Raw genomic sequence first — 13,693 nt, 5'->3', positions numbered from 1 at the left:
ACCCCTGATGCATCCACCAGAGGCATCCCCCGGCCACCCAGTTCCACGCACCAAGACAAGACCTTGCTGTGTCCCAGGCCTTGCTGGGCACTCCCTTGGAGTCCTGACAATTCTGACGGCCACGAAGGGAGTCATAGCAGTGTGTCTTGGTGGCCACCGCACTGTGAGCATCAGGAAACATTCACTGCCTGGAAGCGTGACCTCTGGCAAGTTAAGGCCCCTCCTGGGGCCTCCGTTTCTTGAGCCTTCCAGGGCCGCTGTCAGATGAGGTGGGAGAGTAGATGAGGTTCTCTCCAGGCGCCCAGAGCTGGCTCACGCTTGTGAGAGGATGGTCTAAAGATGAAAGGAAAGAGAAGGAAAGAGTCACACCTCTCTAGATCACCCTTTCTGGGTCTTTCTCCCTGTCTCCGTGCCTCTCTCTGTCTCTGGGTCTATAGGACTAGGAATCTAAGGATAATAGATGTGGACAGGGAGGTACAATAAATCATTTACACACTGTTCATGAAACCTTTTATGTGCGAAGAAAACACAGCCATGTGTGATTCAGGGAAAGCTGAGCTTGTCATCTTCCCCTAAATCCCTTCTGTGTGTTCATCACCACCTCCCTAGTTGCTCCGACCAGAAAACTGTGTCTCCAGGATGATACTCCACTTTCCCCTCTCCCTGCAGCAGTCACCAAGGCCTGTGCAAGCTCTCTCTAACATCTCTTTGCTCCTCCCTGCATCTGCTCAGGGCGCCGCCGTCCCTCACCTGGTGGCACAGGCCTGAGCAAGTTGCATTTCCAACTCTTCCGTGGCGTTCCACTACCTTCTGGCTGAAGTCCATTCCCTTCAGTGTGGCTCCCAGGCCCCCTGGGATGCAGGCCTGGTGGTGGGCCGCCATTGAGGCTGCTTGACTCCTCTCTCATTCACCTGCCTGACACTTGTTCACTCACCAAGGCCCAGGGCTCATCCCTCCTTCTGCATGCTGCTTCCTCAGAGCCACTTCAGCTGAACAGACACCAGCCTCAGCCTCCTGAAGCCTTGGTGGCCCTTAACTGCTACTACCCATCCAGGTCCCCAGCCTGGCTGTGCACTCCTCTGGGCGGGGACTGCCTTACTCACCTAATCCTCCCTAGCTGCACAGCCTTTGGCACACAACTGTGGCCAGGGAGAACTCAAGGAGTGAATGATGAATGGTTGAAGAGATGAATGGAGTGATGAATCAGTCCTTCCTTTATGACAGCCCTTGGCACACACAGGAATGCATGCTGAGTCTGCTTCCCCACTCTGAACTGCGCCCTACTTTCATTGCCTTCTTCTGACCTCCAAAGCCGATGGCCTATAACTAACAACCGGCCTTGAGCACAGATGACTAACGGAAGCTCCACGCGTGGGTTGGCTGTTTGATCTGTTAGGGAGCCTTCACTCGTCCACCCTGACCAATGCTGGGCATTTCAGACACAGCCTGAGGTTCCGTGTATATTTATTAGTGTGGGTTTCCAGAGCCCTGGTTTTGAGTTATTGAGGCTGGCAATGCATTCCTCATTGTGTTTCTGTGTACACTGCAATTACAGAGTGTGAGCATTGAAACAAAATGGAATCCCAACTGTCAGACCTGGGAAGCCTCATAGGAATTCTCTGGACCTACCAACACCTTCACCACACGGATGAGGCCTGTGGAGACAAGGGTTTTGTTCACACTTCCCAGGGCTGCTGGGAGAGGCAGCCCTGGAACCTCAGGACTCATTGGTGACCACTCTGCCCTGGGCAGTTGACTCAACAATTGCATCTTGCCACTGCCCTCTGCCTCATGTCCTGAGAGCCCTGGGCTGGTCCAGCTCCCTCTCATCCGGTGGGTGCCTCCACAGCCTCCTGGGCCCTCACCACATTCCTTGGCTGCTTTGCTGGTTTCCAGTTTTGTTCGTCCTTTCTCCTCTGCCTCCCATCAAGTACCTGGTGTCAGGGTCTACTCGGGGGACAATGAGACCTCAGCCTTAAGGATGATGGACTTGGGTCTCAGAACCCCAGAGCTTACAATCAGCTTCTTGAGACTGATTCAAGGCAGAAATTCATCAAGTGCCTTCCTGATCCTGTCTCAGTTTCTGGCAGGCTCAGAATGGGATGAGAAAAGCCTGGTGTGGAGTTACTGTAGGTGTATCCATCTTAGTGGGGCCACTGGGCACTCGCTGACCAGGGAGAATGCACCCAGCCCCAGGCCACAAACAAGAGAAACAAGTGTGAATAAACACATGTGATCCCTGGGCTTGAGGCTTGAGTCCTCACCACTTAAGTGTTCTCAGAGTCAGCAAAGCTACTTGGAGAGGGCTCTCTGGAGGTGGGTAAACTCTGAGAAGTTTCAGCGCAGAGACTGAGAGCCTGGGAGGAGGGGAGGGACAGAGGCCAGGAGGTTGCCCTCTCTTTCTGGGACCCCGATTAGTGCTGGGGCTGGAGTAGTGCCACGCTGGGTTCAGGGAGCCCTCCGGTGGGTGGGAGGGGAAAGGGAGTCAGATTCAGGATGGAGGGGCCATTCAGGCTGGGTCCCTGGGCTGGAGCCCTCAGCCTTGCCTGACTTAGGTTTGCAGGGACATTAGCTCCCTACAAACAGACTTCCCCACCATGGCCCTTGTGATCCAGCTCTTATCCCAAGCTGCTGCCCCTGCCACATTAAACCCATTCTCCGGAGAGAGACACGAAGTCTCCCAGGGAGCAGATGGAATTGCATCCCGTCTTTCCTCCCTATCCCAATCAGGACCAATTGCATTTGTGGAGGAGTGAGAGTCTGAGAGATGCTGTTCTAATGGTGGGATTGGAGGCAGCAGGGATGAGCTGGAGCATTTCTGGAGGAATAAGGCAGCGTGTTTTTTCTGTCCACACCCAGGAAACCTCTCAGGGAGCTCTCTGGCTGGAGAGAAGTCAACACTGTTGGCTTCTTCAGCAGCGTTTTCTGCCTTGGCCATCCTTGGCCCACTGTGACCCGGTGTTCTAGGCATGTCCAGCTCCGGAATCATCTGTGTACTCCAGGTTCTTGCCCAGGAAGTTCTCTCCGCTCAGAGCACCCTTACTGCCCCCTTCCTAACCCCATCTCAGCCTTCACTCCCTGGATGACTTCTCCTCAGTCTTCCAGAGCCCACTCACGTAATCGGCACATGACAAGTGTTTGTTGAACAAAACACTAAGCCCTGAGCTGGAGGCTGGAGGAACCAAGACAGCTGAACCCAGGCTCAGTTCTCTTTACAGATAATCTTCTGCATCGAATTTCCTTGGGATCTTGGGCAAATCTCTCCCCATCTCTGGCCTCAACTTCTTTATCTGTCAATGAGGCGGCTGAGCTGAGAGCCTTCCAGCTCTGACACACACCCTGGGTGGCAGCGAGGCCAAGGTCTCGGCCCCATGCTCTCCCCGCTGGCCAGCCTCACCCTCCCCAGCCGGGAGGAACATCCTGAACAGCGTTAAGAATAATAAACATGGGCTGATAAACATCAATAGGCCCGCCCGGTGCCAAAAGGGAAAGAGGGAAGACTGTGCTTTGCTGGCTGGAGCCTCCCTGGTCCAAGGAGCTGCTGCCAGTTCCTTAATCATCTGGAGACAGCCGGCCGGCTCCCCCGGCCCCGCCCCAGGCCCAGGGCAGGCAGAGGTCAGGCCAAGCCCCGGGGGAGCCGGCCACTAAGTCCTCAGCCACAGACTAGCCACAGATGACCCCCACCCCATGCCAGGGCTTCTCTATGGATGGGGGTTATGTCACCGCCTTTTTTGAAGCCTTTAGTGGCTCCTCACTGCCCACAAGACAGAGCCCACATGCCCCAGCCTGGCACAGTAGGCCCCGCAGACTCCAGCCTCAGCCTGACTCTCCAGCCTCACAGCTCACCTGTTCGTAGACTGCAGCCACCAAGAGTGTCTTGCCATTTCCCAGAAATGCCAAGCTCTTATTCCTCTGAGGTTTTACATAGACTACTCCCTTTTGGAGAAGGCAAAATCCTACTTTGACACCCAGTTCGGGCAGCAGGGCCCTGCAGAGTTAGCATTTCTAGCTCATGCTGCTCAGTATCCCAATTATTTGGTTCCTTGCCTGGCTCTCTTGTAGACGGTGAGCTCTTGAGAGAGGAGATCCAGTAGGGGAGGAGTAGGGTAGCCTGTGATGCAGAACTTGAGCTCTGGAACCAGGTGGTCTGGATTTAAAACCTGTTCTTTCACTTTGCTATGCGGCCTCGGGCAAATTACTTAACCTCTCTGTGCCTCAGTTTCCAGTAAAATAAGGATGATATGAAGGGCTGTTGTCAGGTTTACATGTGAGTGCTCAGAAGAGTGCCTGGGCCCCAGTGAAGCCCTCCAAGGGGTAGTCCTTGTTATTTACGTTTGTACACAGAAGGCTCTAGCTGCATGTGTCGAATGACTTCATGACTATCTGACGCATAGCTAGAGAAATGACCATAGGCCTGGCTCCTCCATTGAGTCCTGGTCGGCTGTGGTTGTGCAATGAATATCTGAGTACCTGGCTGTGGTGGCCAACAGCGTGGCCACAGGACAGTCACCCCCTAAGAGCAGGAGCTGCATTTTCTCCATCACGACAGGAGAATCGTTTCATGTGGAGCCTATGGGTGTTGGTGAACTTGGGCAATTCTGGTTGCCTAGGCCTCCCCAGGGTGCCGAGAAACTCAGTGGTCAGTGGCTGTGGGTGCTGAGTCATGTAACACTTGGAATCAGGGGTGGCTCGGGGAGGAAGAGTGGCCAAGGCAGGAAATGGGCTGCTATGGCTGGGGCGGGCTGCCCCTATGACCTACGGGCCTCAGGGTCTCTTCCCAGAGCGGGTGACCTGGCTCATTCGTTAAACCGCAAGTGCAAGGGCACCACCATTCCCAGGGAGCCTCGGCCCGCCGACTTCCAGCCTTCCCGCCTCCCTGGGGAAGCTGTGTCTCCCTGCTTCAGTCCAATTTTCCATGTGGGATTTCCGGAGACACCAAATGGGTCATGTGACAGGAGACATGGTTCGAGAACTTCGTACATTTCTAAAATTCCTAGCCCTATTTTCAGATGCCTGCTCCCCTGTGCATACCCCTCCCCAAACATCCCCTTTTATTATGAGCAATATTCTCCTCTCCGGTGGAGAATAAGAATTATTAGTAGATTCATGAATCAGAGTTCCAGTGGGTTGAGAATCATCCCTTAATTTGAGTCTTTCTGCTAGCTTATGCTTCAGGCTGGCCTGAGGGGCTCTGGTGGGAAATGTACAGTGTTTGGAATGTATGTACACTGAAGGAAACTCAGACAGTGCTATTAGTTGGGGGTCATCTATTGACTGATTACTCACATTAAGGGGCTGCCCTGATCTGTCCATCAGGGGACTTGGGAATGCCCCTGCCTCAGGCTCTCTCAGGGAAAGTCATGTCACAGCTCTGTGCACCGGTAGACCACAGCTATGTGTGGGCATGGGGCAGCTCTGGGCTCCCTATTCCCAACAGCATAGAGATGGGGAATGTGGGCAGACAGCAATGGAAAATCTGCACCTGGAAATGGTGGGTCATGGGGGGCAGGCAAGGGATAGGGAAAGCCTCTGGGGAGACTGGGGTTCCAGGAGGAGGCAGGGCCAGTGTTGTGAAATAGAGAAGGAAGTGGGAACCCCGGTGTGTGCCCAGCACCGCATGTGTGAGCATAGACCACACCCTTGAACGAATCAGAAAAAGGCACCAGAGCACAGCCCTGAGCCCGAGTGCAGGGCTCAGTGGGTGACGGCTGGGCTGGACTGCTCACCAAGTCTGCACCTCCTGCCCAGGCCCTTATGCAACGAATGCACGACCTGCACAACCTCATCGCCTACTGTAGCCTGGGGCCTTATTAATGGGGTACTGAATGTGGCCAGGGTGCCCTCCTTCCCTCTGCTGAGGTGTCCTGGGGACAGCTGATTAAGCAGGCTGGCACAATGTCTGCAATGATTTACGGGCTACCCAGAAGCTTCTGCCTGGAGAGCTGGGCTGCTGCATTATTCATGGCAGTGAGCCATAAATCTGCCCCTAGAGCTGGCTCAGGCTCTGTCCTGGAGGGTGAGGATGAAGGGAAGGGTGGTGAGGAGGGAGGGGTGAGGTGCTCAGAGCTCCAGGCGCTTCTGAACAGGAATCTGACCATTGCTGGTTAGGTGTGATGGGCAATGCCCCCTGAAGTTATCTTGGCCAATCCCTTGCATTTCAGCGGTGATGTTCTATGTCTTCCTTTGGTGTCTCTTGTCCAGTAGCTCTCTTCTTGTCTGACCTGGATGCCTTTTACTGTACCTGAAGCCCAGTGTTCCTGCCTGAGGCGATTCTTAAGAGGACTGTAAAATATCAGATCACATTTCTTTAGAACAAATGGTTTGCCTAAAGTCCTGCTGTTAGGCATTGGGGGCCTCCATCAGCAAAGTCCGGACTGAGCCTCTGCTTGTCTTAGTCCAGCTGTGGTTACTTTACCTCACTCACTGATGTCTCTGTGTGAGAAAATGCAGGCAAGATAGAGCCTCGGGCATGAGAGGAACCATTAGTGCTGTCCTTCTCAAACTTGACCTTGCATCACCAGCCGGAGGAATTGCCAAATCACAGATTGCCCAACCCTGCCCCCAGTGTTTCTGACTCAGGAGGTCCCAGGTGGGGCTTGAGAATCTGCATTTCTAACAAGTTCCCAGGTGATGCCGATGCTCTAACCCAGGAATCACACTTTGAGAACCACTGCTTTAGCCTGATTTAACCCAACTTCACTGTGCTAACAGCACCTAGTGAGGAAAGTACCAACAGTGGAATATGCAATTGTTAAATTCATTCATTCATACATTCATTCAATGCACATTTATTGATACCTACTAAAAACACAGATATGAAGAGCCAGACACTGGCCTCTGTGCCAGCTCACGGTTCAGCTTGGAAGAGAAGGACACGTGCTGAGAGTTGAATCAAGCAATTCAACAAGTTCAGCCCCTGTTGGGGGCCTGTAAACGCCCTCACTGTCCACTGCTGTGATCTAAATGAGTGGAGAAGACATAGTGACTTGGTACTTTCTCTTCCAAGGCTGACTGGAGAAACACCCAGAGATTTGCTGGACTGGGAGTTGGTCAAATCTGAAGGTGCTACTGTCCTGAAAAGGAGATGTCCCTGCAGATTGAGAGATTAGGAACGTGTCATGGAAGAGGTGAGACTTGAAGTGTGGATTTGGGAAGGAGGCGGAACTGGTAAACATGGCTGTCCACGCTAGATTAACAATCTTTTCGAAACTTAAAACAAATGTGACTGCCCACTTGCTTTCTGAGCTTTGGGCTGGAAAACCTTTCCTCTGACCTTATTGGTTCCAGATATTTAGTTTTTTATAGTTTTTCATTTGCATTTTCCTCTGGGACTTGCAGACAACAAACATGCTTGTCTCAAAGACAAGTACAAACAGAGAGTAAAGAGTAAAGGTTTTCTGGGCAGTGTTTGAGCCTGGCAGGGAGGGAGTGGATTAATAAGCAAGGGGATTTGTGACAGAGCGGAAATGGCTTGAAAGGAGTTGTAACAGGGGGCACCTGGCTGGGTAAGGAAAGTGAGTACGGAGTAAGGAGCAGGTTATCCAGACGCTGTAGTAGGAAGTCCTGTGAGACCACTTAAGACTGTACCTATCACCTCCCTCTCATCCTACTCCCCAGAAGGAAACTTTTAAAACTTTTTTAGTGTTTCTTTTATGTTTATATCCATATTTCTAACTAAAATTAACTCATTGCTTTCTCTTTGTCCATTAACTTCAGACATTATTGACTTTCTATTATGATAGATAAAAACTCACTTATACACTCTCTTCTGCACCCCCTTTTCTCCTAATATCATTATATCTCAATTCTTAGTTCAAATAGTTTTAAGAATTTTTATTATTATTTTTTATTATTACTATGGCTATAAATTTTGCTCATTGTTGACAGAAATGGTATGGTCTGATTATATCTCCATTCTTGTAAAACTTTTAGTTTTTCCTGGAGTTAATAATTGCCTCGGTTTTTCATTTGTTTCATTTCCTTTGAACATCTGACTAAATGATTTCACACCCTTCTGCAGCTCTGTAAAATGCCTCTCAATACAATTTTCTGATTGGTCAAACCTACCAGATCATGCACCACTTTCATTTTCTCCTGTCTAGAATTGTGTCTCTTGTGCTCTGAGATCTCCTGCTCTCTCTGGACTCGCCTCTCTCGATGGCCACGGCACAGCCTCATCCAGCCCCTTTCCCTTTGCCCTTCTCTTATCTTTATTCCTTGTTGCTTTGAGCCCATGTCATGTCTTCCTCTTTCTTGATCTTCTCCCTTGTTTTGGTGGTGCACATCCTCTAATAGCTTCCTGAGAAACAGTACAGCAGAGGTAAATGTTAGGAGATTCCAAATTTATGACAATGCCTTACTCCACTCACAAACTAGATTGAATACAGGTGAATTGTGGGCTGAACATAGTTTTCCCTCAGAATTTCCAGCTTTCAGTTTTGTTGTTGAAAAGCCCGGATCCATTCTCATTCTCAGTCCTTTGTTTGGGCTGTCTTTCCTCTCAAAAAGCTTCTGGAGTCTTTTCTTTACCCCTTGTATTCTAAAATTTCATGATGATGGGTCTCGGTATGGGTTTTTAAAAAAATTAAATTTCAATCTGGAGACCCATTATCTTCAATTCTGGGAAAATTTCTTGTGGTCTTTCTTTTCCTTCCTTTTTCTTTTCTTTTCTTTTCTTCCTTCCTTCTCTCTCTCTCTCTTTCTTCCTTTTCTTTCCCTCTTTCTTTCTGTAATAGCTTTTGTGCTGTCTTCTCTTTTCACCCTGGAACTCCTAGAATTTGGAAATTGCGTCTCCTCCATTTGTTCTTTAATTTTTGAATCATCCATTGTATTGTCCATGTCCCTGTCATTTTGTTCTACTTTGTCTTTCTCAGCGTTATCCTCCAACTCTTCCTATTGATTTTTTTTTTGGCTTATATATTTAATTTTCGAGAGCTCTTTATTGCTGTCTGAGTATCCTTTTTTGCTAGATCCTCTTATTTTATGGAAGTAGTATTTTTAATCTCCTTGAAAATATTAATTATATATTTTTTGAGTCTTTCCATTGTTTTTCTCACCATCTCTGTTTCTTCTGAGTTCTCTTTTGTTTGTTTCTGTCTTTCACATGAGAAATTTCCCTCAGCTGTCTGCCAATTCTTGATTATCCATTCATATTTAGAGGTGAGGACAAAAAAGCAAATCAAAAGCTAGGAAAGGAGGAGGGGCTTGTAGACAGGTAGTCAGGTAGCTCAGAGGTCTGTAGTTGTGAACCTCCAGCAAATCTGTGGATCTTTTCTTTAACTAATTCAGTTTGTCCACTGGAAAAAAATCCTTCATTCTCTTCTCTCCATTCTCCTTACAGTATAAGTGAGGGAGCCCCACTTCTTTTATACAATGCCTGCTGCTATTCTGGAACTGGGTGAGTGTGGTGCATTAAAGATGCTCACTGAGGTTTTGTCATTGTCCTCTCAAAAAGTGCAGTTGTTTTTCTTCCCCTTAAACCTGGGTTGGCTTTGTAACAGCTTTAGCCAGTGGAATATAGCAGAAGTGATGCTGTGACAGTTCTGAGACTAAGCCTTAAGAAGGCTCAAAAGCTGCTTTTGCGCTTTTCAGAGCCCTGAGACACCATGTAAGAAGTCTAGCTACCTTGCTGGAGAGGCCATGCAGAGAGGCTATACGGAGAAGCCAAGCAGAGAGGCCAAGTATAGCAAAGGCAGCCCTGAGACTACATGGAGAGAGAGGCCCCACCATCCTAGCACCCCAGCTTAGCCCAGTCTTCCAGTGTAACCAGTCAAGGCCCCAGCCGTGTGAGTTGGCCACCTTGGGTGCTCCAGCCCAGTTAAACCCCCAGATGACTATAGCACCCAGCCGACATACGGTATGGAAGAACTATCTAGCTGGGTGCAGTCAACTGACAGAATTGTAAGCAACAGAAACCTGCCTTCCTGCTAACATTTCTACATCCATTTGGAGAGCGAAATTGCTGCCAAACAACAGGGCACTGTAGGGTGACCTCAGTGGTGGTGCTTTGCTTTAAAGAGGTATACCACCCCTACATGTAGCCCCATGCCTGTGGGTAGGACAGAGACTTAACAGACCTGGCAGCCAGGCATGCTGGGAATCATAGTTTCAAAGTTCTGGGAAGCCACATAGTGGAGGTGGGACCAGACTCCACCAGAGCACAGCAGCGCCATGGTAAAAGAAAGCCTGGGAACCACACCCTGAGAGTTGACTTGAGATCTCTATAGGATCTAGAGCCCTCAAAAGCCAGTTGCTCTAGATACAAGAAAGGAATTCAACTGATTCCAAATGAACAGTGGGAGGACCAAGGGATATCTATATGTTATTTGTTGCTAAGACAGAATCTTGATATATCTATTTTATTTTGAAAATAAGTTAAAAGGGAAAACATTCAACTTGATCTAGTAAAAAAGATGAACTGCAGAACCTGACAAAGGAAACTTCATCTTGATGACTCAGAAGTGCAGAGAGTAACTAGAATTCAATTTTAGAAAACTGTTTGAAACCCTGACTAAGTTGCCAAAAAAAATGTGGCCACTATGAACAGCTAAAGAAAATCCTAAGCAAGGAGAAGACTAAGATGAAACAAGATGAGATGCAAAGATGACAAAGTGAGGTGGAAAGGGAACTAGGTAAGATGTGGGAACACATCAAGTTACCTATTGCTATGAAATGAACCACCCTAAAACTTAGTGGCTTAAATCGCACCATTTTATTTACTCACAATCCTGTGGGAAGGAATTAGGGCAGGGTCAGTCAGGCAATTCTTCCGCTGCACAGGATGTGGGGTCTGCTCCATGAGGTAGTAGCATTCAGTTGGGAAGTGGGCTGGAGGTGGAATGTTCAAGATGACTTTATCTCATGCATGTGGCACCTGGTGGCTAGAGAATTGTGGGAGCTTCTCTTTCTCATGTGGCTGGAGTCTCTTTATATGACAGCTGGATCCCCAAAGTTAGAAAGTGGAAGCTCTTAACCCTCTTAAGACTGAGGATTGGAAGTCCCGTAATATCACTTCTGCTGCATTCTATTGGTTAAACCATGTCACCCGACCAGCCCAGATTGAAGGGGAGAGAAATAATCTCTACCTCTTGATGGAGGGGGTGCATGCACATACAGATATAAGTTCAGGAGGAATTGTTGACAGCTCTCTTTGTAGTCAACCCATCCTGAAACTGCAGGCTCAAAGGAAGGATGGGAAAGAAACTTAAAAAAAAATTAATATCCATACCAAGGGAGGTGAGAAGCAGAAGTGACACTGTCAAAAATTGGAACCATGATGTGGAACATGAACTTCAGTAGTTCTCCTAGAAATTATGAATGCATATAGAAATAAAATAATGAGTGAGAAGATGGAAGACAGAGAAATGGGGCCCTGGTGGAACTCCATTTCTATGCTTGTGGAATTCCTCATGTTACGTGTCTTGGTGGCAGAACTGCCTCACACAGAATCTGAAAGGCCAGAATCCCATTTTCTCAGGCTGATTGCTAGGGTACCAGCACGTGACCTATGCCAGCCAGTCAGGCACACGCATCTGGGATTTTGAAAAGGAAGCTTGTAGCACAAAGATGAAGGGACCAAGAAGAATTCATTTTGAGGGTGGCAGCACTGGGTCCAGGACAGCAGAAGCCGCAGTACAAGCTGCAGAGTGCAGGGTCCAGTGCTAGAGTGCTAATGCGGTGAGCAGCCCCCAGGGTTCAGTGGCAGCATCCCCAGAGTCCTCATTGGATGTGTTCTGTGATGTAGCTTGGCTGGCATTCTGGCCGCTGCTGAGCCTTATTAACTGTGCTGCCCATTTTCTGAGCCAGGTCTCCGTCTTCTTGATATTTTTGTAAGATTCCCAGTATCTATTTAATAAATTCTTTCACTACTAAGACAGCCAGAGTTAGTTTGGGTTGCTTGGAATTAAGATCCATGACTTGTACAAGGATATGAACAAAGAATAATAGGTGTTGCTGTGGGAGGAAAACCAAGACAACTGGAAGAGGCAAGGATCAGTCAAAACAAATTTTTTCTTTATGCTTCTTAGAAGCCAGAAGGGAATCCAAGTATGTGTCCAGAGTGTTTTACTATATTTTAGGCAAGATAATAAAAAGAGCTCTCATCTAGATGTATCATGGAAATAATTATATTTAATAAGAAAAATTATAGAAGAATCAAGAAGTGAAAAAAAATAGATTATCCGCAATTTAGCATGACTTCAGACTTCCCATCTGCAATGGTAACTGCCAAAAGAAAGCGTAACAATGTTTCCATCTTTTAGCTTTGTGGGTAAGAGCCTGCGATCCACATTCTTTCTTTAAAAAGAATTACTTGAAGATGTGTAGCCCAGAACTGAGCGAGTGGTTCTCACACTTCATTCTTCTTTTTCAAGATTGTTTTAGCTATGCTACGGCCTCTGCCTTCCACACAAACTAGAATAAGCTTGTCTATGTCTCCAAAACTTCTTACTGGGTTTTTGATAGGAATTGCATTAAATCTATAAATCAATTTGAATAGAACTGACATCTTTATTACGTTGAGTCATCTAATCCATGAACACACTATGTCTTTACATTGATTTAGATTTTCTTTGATTTATTTCATCAGCATTTTGTAATTTTGAACATACAGACCCTGTCCATGTTTTGGTAAATGTATACCAAAGTATTTCATTTTCCTTGGAGTGATTGTAAATGGCTTTGTGTTTTTAATTTCAGTTTCCATGTGTTCGTTGTTAGTATACAGACACGCAATTGATTTTTGTGTGTTGACTTTATATCCTGTAACCTTGGTGAACTCACATATTATAGTTTTTTTATAGATTCCATGTGATTTTCTATATAGACAATCATGTCATCTGCAAATAAAGACAGTTTTAGTTTTAAATGGTATGTCTTTTCTTCCTTTTTCTTGCCTTATTGCAGGGGCTAGGACTTCCAGTACTGCACTGCGCAAAAGCTGTGAGGGCAGACATTCTTGATCCTAGGAAACAAGCATTTAGTCTTTCACCATTAAGTATGATGTTAGCTTTAGGGTTTTTATAGATGCTCTTTATCAAGTTGAAATATTTCTTCTCTATTCCTGGTGTGCTGAGAGTTTTTATCATGAACTGGTGTTGGATTTTGTCAAATGCTTTACCATGAATTTAACTGTAAAACATAAAACTTTAAAACTTTTAGGAAAAATAGAAGAAGATCTTGGGATCTGGGGCTAGGCAAAGAGTTCTTAAATTTGAGACCAAATCATGTTCCATACCCTGCAAAAGTGTTAATTGGACCTCATCAAAATTAAAAGTTTTTTCCTCTGTGAGGGCCCATGTGAGGGGAATAAGACAACTACACACTGGGAGAAAATATTTGCAAGTCACATATTCAACAATGACTAATATCTAGCATATGTAAAGAACTCAACAGTAAAAAAAATCCATTTGAAAAATTGGGAAAAGACATGAACTGATATTTCACATAAGGAGAATATACAGATGGCAGATAAGCACATGAAAAGATGTTCAACATTATTAGCATCTTTATTCATAATGGTCTGAAATTGGAAACAACCTAGATATCCTTCAAAGGGTGAACGGTTAAACCAGCTGTGGTACTTTCATACCATAGAACACTGCTCAGCAATAAAAAGGAACCAAGTATCAATACACACAACTTGGATGAATTGTCAGAGAATTATGGTGACAAAAGCCAATCCGAAAATGTCACA

At 47.0% G+C, this 13,693-nt stretch overlaps 1 long non-coding RNA gene across 1 annotated transcript in view; it reads left to right on the top strand.

Moving 5' to 3' along the window:
* The window catches only part of LOC123286642 (uncharacterized), a 67,486-nt gene that overhangs the window by 44,014 nt on the left and 9,779 nt on the right, over nucleotides 1-13,693 (top strand). The window contains exon 4 of the long non-coding RNA XR_011503937.1: nucleotides 7,007-7,127. This is a non-coding gene — a long non-coding RNA (uncharacterized lncRNA). The remainder of the gene's footprint in view (nucleotides 1-7,006; nucleotides 7,128-13,693) is intronic.

The sequence above is a fragment of the Equus asinus genome, chromosome 6, assembly GCF_041296235.1.
Source record: "Equus asinus isolate D_3611 breed Donkey chromosome 6, EquAss-T2T_v2, whole genome shotgun sequence".
In the NCBI taxonomy this organism is placed as follows: domain Eukaryota; kingdom Metazoa; phylum Chordata; class Mammalia; order Perissodactyla; family Equidae; genus Equus; species Equus asinus.
Note: the sequence above shows the minus strand (reverse complement) of the source record. Positions and strands in the feature narration are given on the sequence as shown.